Here is a 9882-nt window from a genome sequence, read left to right as displayed (position 1 = left end):
GAAAGGTCTTCCCAAGATTATGGGAATCTTCTTATCTTCCTCGAAATTCAGAATGACAAAATCTGCAGGAAAGATGAGCTTGTCCACCTTTACTAGCACGTCCTCCACGATGCCTCGTGGGTATGTAATCGAACGATCAACCAATTATAGAGACATGAAGGTGGGATTCAGATCAGGAAAATTCAGCTTTTTGAAGATAGACAACAGCATCAGATTGGTGCTTGCTCCCAAATCGAAAAGGCACTTGTCAAATGACAACTTGCCAATGGTGCAAGGAATGGTAAAGCTACCTGGATGCTTAAGCTTTGGAGGTAACTTTTGTTGCAGCACAACACTACACTCTTCCGTCAGAGCAACGGTATCAAGATCATCAAGTTTCACCTTCCTCGAAAGAATACCTTTCATGAATTTTGCATAACTAGGCATTTGCTCAAGAGCCTCAGCGGAAGGTATGTTGATGTGAAGTTTCTTGAACACCTCCAGAAACTTACCAAATTGCTTGTCCAACCTTTGTTTTTGCAATCGCTTAGGAAAAGGTGGTGGGGGATAGAGCTGTTTCTCCCCTGTATTACCCTCAGGCAGAGTGTGTTCAACAGTAATCTTCCTTGGTTCCCCCTCTTTTTCCTTTTGCATTCCTTCTTCATCTACAACTTCAACTTCTACATCTTTTGTTTTTTTAGCATCAGCAACTTTTTCAGACCTTAAGGTGATAGCTTTGACTTGCTCTTTAGCTTCCTTCCTACCTGGCACTTCAGTATCACTGGGAAGTGTGCCAGGTTGACGATTGAGCAAGTCATTGGCTATTTGTCCAATTTAATTTTCCAAGGTCTTGATAAAAATAGCCTGACTTTTGCACAACAGCTTTAACTCCTCGAAATCAGCACTAGAAGGTGGAGCAGCACCTCCTTGTTGAGGGTATGGTTGCCTTGAGCAAATTGCTGAGGTTGCTGGAATCCAGGTGGATTAAACTGTTTATTTGCAGCTTGCTGATATGACTGCTGAACAACATTCTGATTATTACTCCAACTGAAATTGTGATGATTTTTGTTATTAGGATGATAAGTAGCGGGCACAGGCTGCTGCGATTTCTGGAAATTGTTCACATACTGAACATATTCATTAACAAGAGAACACTGATCCGTAGCATGAGAGCTTGAACAAAGCTCACAAAAACTAGATAATTGATTTACGCCATAGTTGGTTAAAGAATCGACCTTCATAGTCAGCACCGTGAGCTGTGCTGCAATAGCTATAGCTGTATCAACTTCCAGAATACCTGCTACTTTCCCAGGCATCATCCTTTGAGTTGGGTTTTGATACTCGTTTGTAGCCATCTTAATGAGATTATAGGCCTCAATATAGCTTTTGGCCCACAAGACGCCTCCAGAAGCTGCATCGAGCATGGGTCGAGATTGGACCCCCAAACCATTATAGAAACCAGTGATCACCATCCAATCAGGCATCCCATGATGTGGACACTTTCTCAACATCTCCTTGTAACGCTTCCAAGCTTCGCACATAAATTCTCCTGGTTGCTGCGTAAACTGAGTAAAAGCACTCCTCATAGGTGTAGTTTTTGCCATTGGATAGAACTTCACCAGAAACTTTTGCGCAAGATCTTCCCAAGTAGTGATGAACCCAGCTGGTAAAGAATGTAACCAGTCCTTAGCTTTGTCCCTCAGAGAGAATGGGAAAAGCCTCAGCTTGATAGCCTCATCAGTGACACCATTATATTTGAAAGTACTACAGATCTTAACAAAATTCATGATATGCATGTTGGGATCTTCAGTCGCAGCCCCTCCGAAAGAAATAAAATTCTGCACCATCTGAATAGTGTCCGGCTTGATTTCAAAAGTATTGGCCTAAATAGCCGGATGAATGATGCTGGACTGAATGTCATCAATTTTAGGCCGAGAAAAGTCCATAAGAGCTGGATCAGCTTGAGCTAGATGATCACCCATTGTTTTAGGTTCTTTCTTTTCACTCTCTTTACCCGAATCTTCAAAAACTATCTTCTCCTGAAAGTCAAGAGTTTTATCTGTCTCCTCAGCTTTATCCAGATTTCTCTTGCGAGTGTGAGAACGTGTTTGCATAAACGCTCGCTAGATTACTTGAAACATAACTGGAAGCAGTAAGTAACAAGTCTTAATCAATGAATCCTAATGACTACTGATGGCAAGTACATAAACTAAACAAATTAACACCGAGTCCCCGGCAGCGGCGCCAAAAACTTGTTAGCACAAAGCATGTGCTAAATAATTCACGCAAGTATACGCGTTCGCAAGTAATATAGAATGATTTCTAGTTCATTCCCAAAGAGTCTCTGATTAATTATATTTAATTAACACTTACTCACCAATGTAAGATTATTCTTCAGAGTCAAGACAATAACAATTAAGGTTGGTAAACTAATACTTACTACGAGAATTAAACACTTGAATTAACAATATTAAACACAAATGAGATCCTAACTTCATTACTACTTCATTCAATAGTTATTGTTATTAACCTTAGCATGTAATGGTGATGATATTAATCGAACAACACGAAACTGATAAATGCCAACTTTCGTTGTACGAATACCATTCTACCTAGCATCCACAATTAAGATAGAAGTTGAATAGGCATCAATTATGTTGAGACCCTATATGTCTACAAAATTTGACAACATAACGATTTAAGCACATGTTATTCATGATGATTACACAGGGCAAGTAAAACGGTTAAAGTTACCCACTAATCATGCATACAATACATGAACCTATGCTAGCATGGAAAGTTCTAAATCTCAAGATTCACTATCGCTTCACAAGAGATTAACAGGCTATCTTACATGTTCGCGACGCATATAAGACGAATAAACACAACCTATACTAGATATCATACAATCATCACATACCAAGGTATTAAACAATTAACTAAAGAATTCCATAGTAAATCCGCTAGGATCCCATGATCACGATTAGCCCATAATAGAACTCATCTTTACCATGGGTTCATATGAAAGCATGATAATAACACAATGATAAAAGATGAAAAATACTTAATAAAAAATGAAGTACATCACAAGAGTATTAAGGTTCAAAGCATAAAGAAAACTAGCATCCACTATTACAACGAATTAAAAGAATCATAATATAAATGTATGCTTCCTATTCTTCATTATTGCGTGCTAAAACAGTCTTCTCAATCTTCTTGCCCTTGCTCTTGATGAAGAAAACGTCTTCCCATAAGGTTTATATAATAGCCTAAGAGAACCAGTGCCAACAGAAGCCCAATTATACTTGAATTAATAAAATCCAGATTCTAAAATTCCACACGCACGCGATCGCCTGCTATCTCCACGCGGCCGCCTGTTGGCACGCAGTCGTCTGCTCCTGGCGCGCGGCCGCCTGCTACCCTTCTGGAAAATACTTTATTTTGCTTCCGTTTTTGCTGATTTCTTCGCTCATCACCCCTAGACTGATTCCAAACACTTCCTTAAGCTTTATTCGATGAAAACCACCTATCTAAGCAAGTTATACCCTGAAATGCAAAAACACTAGAAAACACGTCAAATACACAAAATACTTGAGTTCAAGACACCAATTCAAGCCGTTATGAGACGCTCTAAGTGGTATAAAATGCCACTTATCATGTTATGAAAGGATTGTTTTATTATCATTGCATAAATGCCTTGCTTGCCATGATACATAGTAATTGAATTTTCGCATAATGTAGCGATGTTGTACGATAAGTATATATCGTGAAACGTTTAATTCCACTATAAGCGTGACGTATTATTATAAGACCGAGAGTCGGTCAAGATTTCAAAATAAAAACCCAGGAATCATTCCGGTGATAATATGGGACGATTAAAAGTCCATAGTAATTATGTATTAAGGGACCTAACGTCCAGTTACGAAATATTAAACACCTCAAATTTTATTAAAATGATTTCTAAAGATCGTATTCCCTCAACTATATTTTATTGTTCGAGTAATAAATATTATATACCTACTCATTTATTATGGGAGAAGCATATTCCAACGATTATTTATTTCAAACCCGATTAAACATTAAAGGTTATTAAATTACGTAAATATTAATTAGTTGAGGAATATTATTTTAAATATTTTTTTAAAAGTAAACTCCTTCGAGGTTTAATTATTTATCAATTAATATTTAATTAATTATTATTTATTAAATGGTTTATTTATGATTTAAAAATCATAGAACCTGATTTAAAATACTTTCTGATGTTCGGAAAATCATTCGAATAATTTCAGATCGTCGAAGAATATAATCTCGACTTATTTTAAATATTTTGAATATAGTTTCAAAAGAAACTCCCCCCTTATTTAATTATCTGTTCACAATGGTCAACTCACATCCTCAGTGCTTTCTCCAAAAAATTCGGAAGTACGTATACATATATACACTAATAAATCAAGTTGTTTCTATCAACAAGCAAAACGTTTGGGGGAACTTCGATGTAGTTCGAGTTCTCGAGATATGATAGAATTCTTTTAAAGGACAAGGGAGGGGTAGACTCTGGTACAATGTGTGCTAGATGGACTACCAAAGGTACCGCAGGCGAAGGTACTCCGTGTACTCAGGAACTTGTGAAGTATGTGTATACCCAAAATGGGACACGTAGCCCGAATGCGGCAAGGGTGATAATCGGGATACGAAGGTGTCTTCCTTCCACTAGTAGAAAAGGTTACTATTTTCGTAGAATGACTGATCATCGTATGCGGTGGCTCCAACGAATGTCCTATTCTTCCAATTGTAATTGTGATGCAATATCGTAACCCAAGCCAATGTGCTAAGTTTACCATTAAGGTATTCGCAGGATAATAAAATCCACTAAAAAATTGTTTTCATAAGAAGGTGTGTATCACCAAGGAAAACTATTTTGAATAAAACATAATTATCATATATGACGTTTTACATGAGTTTATCATACAGTTATTTCATACTGTACATTATTATGCTGGACATTATAGCTCACACTTGTTTTCTTAAAATTGACACAACACAACAGTGAATCAAGATGCCTATCATGAGACACACAGCCAGGAAGCGGGTAGGAAATGGCCAGTTGTTCCGTAGGTTGTTTGGTGGTGTACCACAGGTAGACCAAATAAGCTGGATTGGTTTTCAGTTGTTTTTAGTTCGGCTTATTTACAAGTATGACTTATGTAAGGTAATAAATAAGAAACAAATATTCGGCCGACGGACTAGCCTTAATTAAAGGTTATTCCCCGGTAAGACTTAATTATTTTTGGGTTGTAATAATTATCACTTTGTGGTTTGACTTACTCTAGTAATGAATGGTTCGTTTCCAAGACAATAACCTGTAAGTGTGTGTGTGTGCGCGATAAGTTTAGGGTCGTAAAGTGTGAGTATTTATATATTGTGATGCGAGGTATGTGGTTCGTAGTGATTAAGATAGCGTGGCCTCCGAGATCCCTGACCCCGGATTTTGGGGTGCCACAAAAATGGTATCAGAGCCTTAGGTTATCAAATCTTCGAAACGATAGGATATAAAATACGTAGACATAAGAATAATAAATAATCAATTAGAGCTTAATTCAAGTTCGTCGTCAGGCTACACGGGTAGTCTTGGCAGTTTTACCCTCAAGGGAATTCCGACTTTAAGTTAGTAACACCTTGCCTATTGTGTCAAGTACTAGTGGAGCCTACAGGGGAGGTTGACCCTGTTGATGATGTTATGGCCCCTGAGCGTGACCCTACTCCCGAGCCGGATGACCCACCCATTGATGACTCAGATGATGACCCTACTGAGGATGCCCCGGCGGAGGAGACTGACCTTCCTGTCCCCATAGCTGATGACGTTGAGATGCCCCAGGGAGATGGCTTAGGCTGGAGGGATGTAGAGATGTACCCTCTCTCGACTATTCACTCTCCTACACCACACCCAGGGATGCAGAGTCCTTTACCCTATACTGATGATGATGATGAGGAGGATGGGATGGACGCGCAGACTTATGAGGCTTCTGACATATCCTCTAGCGACCCAGACTCACCTCTACCACCCCGGCGACCATACATGTAGCTGTACACGACTAGATAGAGGCTTAGCTTAACGTTGAGATCACTGCGGCATATGCTCGCATTGTAGAGTTACGCCAGGCACTGACAGCTGAGAGAGCCATCAGACTAGGATACCCAGGGGACTTCAGAGCTGCTTCCCCGGCCATAGCCCGCAGAGAGATTGATGGGATCGAGCTCCGTACCCGGGTTCAGATGAGGATGACGACGGTTAGAGGATACATCCCGATAGTTGACACAGAGCTGATGTTGGCAGGAGCGATGAGGATGGTGCGTGACCTCACGCGCAGTGACAGTTACTGAGAGACTAGTGACTATTTATGGACTTTGAAGAAGGCTGGGTGACTTGTCACCAATTTTAATAGGATAGCTAGTAGTAGATAGCGTTCCTAGCCCTTCATGGTACACGACTTACGTATTTGTATTTCAGTATTCAGGAAAAGTAATGATGTATTATAATCAAGCCATGTATGAACTCGGTTAGTTGTTTTACGCCCCAGTTATAAGTGGGAGACCCTATGGTATATATATCTAGCAGTTATTAAGAAATTGATTTCCATATTATTGCACTTGATAAAAACATGCTAGATAATAAATGACATGCTTACATATGAATATATTAATCCAACTGTAAAATAATTGCAACTATATTGACACATTTTCATTATCATAACAATGCCACCCCGTAGAAGTGGAACCAGGGCACACCCCGCATAATCTGTTAACCAACAACAGAATGAACCTGATCCTGTAGTGAATGACGAAAGTGAAGAGGACCTAGACTATAATGAATATGATGAGGAAGAATATGTAGAAGAAGAGGCCGAGGATACCCATCAGGGAGGGTGTAACGACCGAGGAATTACGCTTGCATTATATTATAATAATAATAAATTATGTGTATTATTATGTGATTAACTGTGTTGAGTCATTAAACCCTAATCGTTATGTGCTACGTGTTGTTTGTTTTGATCTGAACATGTTTCGGATATTTATTGAGTGTTTTATCGCAAGTTATATATTTTATATCAAAACCCGTACAGCTCAAACAGTATTTTAAAAGCCCGTATTTCAAACAAAATCATTGGCTCTGTTTTATTAAAAATGCTCTGTACCGTATTGCTATTCTGAACCCCTAGACGTTTTACAAATTGACCTTTTTCGCGAAAAACGACTTTTCCGGACCCCTTCGGGTACCAAAAGCCCCACAAAAATCACATTTTTATTTTTATATGATCATGAAATTATCATATATCATTTTTCTTTGTATTTTTGTATTTTTCATAATTTTTGGGAATTTTTAGTATTTATTTTGTATTTATTGGATATTTAAAAATTCAATATTAATACCCAAAAATTATAAAAATTGGGGCCAAATATTTTTATTAGGAGTGTAATAAGACCCTTAATTTTATTTAGGGGTATTATTTTCATTAGTATAAATACCTGTTTTATTATTAATTATTCATTAATTAATTGTTAAAAAAAAAAAAATCAGAAGATAATAATTAGAAAGTGTGGGTGAGAGTTGAGTTCTTGAAGAAGCTTGAAGATCAAACGGTGATTGCAGGAGATTTACTAAACCTCTGATTTTGCTCGAGTAACCAAATTAATCCTCTCAAAGAGACGAATCTATTGATATCAACAACATCAACTGAGGTTGGTTAAATTTTAAAATCGAATTTTTGGTGTTCTTGGTATGAATTCGATTTTTTAGTTTAAGAAATCGTTTGATTGTTTGGTTGATGTGGTTAGTTTTGTTGTAGTCTTAGGAGTAATCAGGTATTTTTATTGTGATTTTACAACCCTTAAATCGATATGTCGAGTTTTGAGTTTTACTATTTTTGATTTCGTTTTTTTTAAGATTTACAGATGTTTTTGCTCGTGATTGATGTTAGGAAGTAATTATAGAAGTCTGTAGCTTCGTTTTGACATAAGAATCACGTTGTTTGGTGTTGTATTCATCAAAAACGATATCGCCGGAGTTTGGGGTTGAAGGTCGCCGGTTTTTGCTTGGGTTTGGTCGGAGAAATCGAAGGAAGGATGGACTGTTGTTGCTGGAGTGTTGAGCAGGTTCGTGGAGATGTTTGGAATCGTTGCAGCCAAGAAGGGATCGAAACGGATGCAGATGGAGGCGTAATTGTGTCGCCGGAAAACTCGCCGGAACCGGCCACCGTTGCCGGATTCTGGGCAGCTGAGTTCGTGTTCTTCGCGACCCGGGTTCGACCCGGTTCCAACCCGGAAATCGACCCGGGTTTGATCCTAAAAACCCAAACTCTGAAATCAGTTTCATGTTTCTGGATTTTATTTATTTATTTTATTTTATGAAAATTAGAAATTAGTTTTAATAATTATAATAATTAGCTAAAAATTAGGTTTAAATTCTGGAAAAAATAATAATATTATTAATTTCTGAATTATTTTATAAATTTATAAATTCGAATTTAATTATTTAATTATTTATCTAATTATTTATTAGTTATCTAATTAATTAATAATTAGGTAATTAATTAGTAATTAGGTAATTAATTAAAGATTAAATAATACAAGTAACTCGTATTTATGCGAGTAATGATTCGATAATTGAATTATTATTCGAGCGTTAGTTATTTGAATAATATTGTAATAATTATTCGTATCGTATAATTAGATATCCGTAATTAATTAATTAACAAATCGTACGAGTTTCAATAATAATCTAATAGATCGATAATTATGCGGGAGTTGCGAGTGGCTCGTGAAGATACGAGTAATTAATCATTAAGTGATCTATAATTCGAATAATTCGTAGCTATTCGATAAATAGCGTATCAGTTAATTAAGTTGATTGATTATTTGTAAATAATCGATCTAATCGAATAAATATCGATAAGTTATAAATATTATAATAAATTGTGATTAATCCTAATAATTAGGGATTTATTATTTTAAATTATTAAATAAGTAATTATTAATTATTTATTAATTATTTATTTATTAAATATTTAAAAATTGATTAATTATTTCGATAATTAATCACATAATGTTCAATAAATCGTAACTTCTTCGTTTTAACTCCAAAAATTATAAAAAAATTATTTTTGACTTTGATTTTTCTTAAATAATTATTTAAAAATTATTTTAGGATTTAAAAGGTTATAATAATTATCTATATTGAATAATAAATTGAATTATCAGTGTTTAATTCATAACAATTCAACCGTTAGTCCAATTTGAGTGAAACGAAGACCCCTAGACTCAGAAAAATGAGACGAATCTAATAAAAATAGTTGTAAGTTATAATTTCTTTTGAAAAAGAGTGGTTGGTGATAATTGATAGTTCGAAGGTCCTAGTAGGGATATAATTAAGCCGAATAAATCTCGAAAAATTATAATAAAATCAAATACGACTAGTAATGCAGGTATAAGCCTAGAATTGATTCTAAAAAAAAAAATTATAAATCTAGAAATTAATTATGTGCTTTACGTGCTACGTGCTTTATGTGATTATGTGAATAGATGTGCTGTATAAATGTATGTATATATATATATATATATATATATATATATATATATATATATATATATGCGAGTCAGATAGAAACGCATGGGTAGACTGATAAGGTTGCGTGATATCAATTCAAGATACACGTATGTAGTAAATTATCTAAACACCTATCTTTCCATGATTTGTTCAGTGTTAGCAAGACAAAGCAAGCTAGGGTCAGAAGGCAGTGAGTTAAACCAGGTTAAGTACGCGAAAGGCAAGTACCCCTAACTTCACTTATCGTTCAAGTGATGTTCATTTCGAATTATATTATGCAAGTTTTTCCCCTATTCTAAATT

The 9882-nt window shown here is 35.9% G+C and overlaps 1 non-coding gene across 1 annotated transcript; it reads left to right on the top strand.

The window, feature by feature from the left end:
• Positions 1-1461: 1461 nt before the first annotated feature.
• Positions 1462-1569, top strand: LOC141681454 (small nucleolar RNA R71). Its single transcript, XR_012558885.1, has one exon. It is a non-coding gene; the product is annotated as a small nucleolar RNA R71 (small nucleolar RNA).
• Positions 1570-9882: the final 8313 nt, after the last annotated feature.

This window comes from Apium graveolens, chromosome 8, assembly GCF_009905375.1.
Source record: "Apium graveolens cultivar Ventura chromosome 8, ASM990537v1, whole genome shotgun sequence".
In the NCBI taxonomy this organism is placed as follows: Eukaryota; Viridiplantae; Streptophyta; class Magnoliopsida; order Apiales; family Apiaceae; genus Apium; species Apium graveolens.
This window is presented reverse-complemented; position numbering and strand designations above follow the sequence as displayed.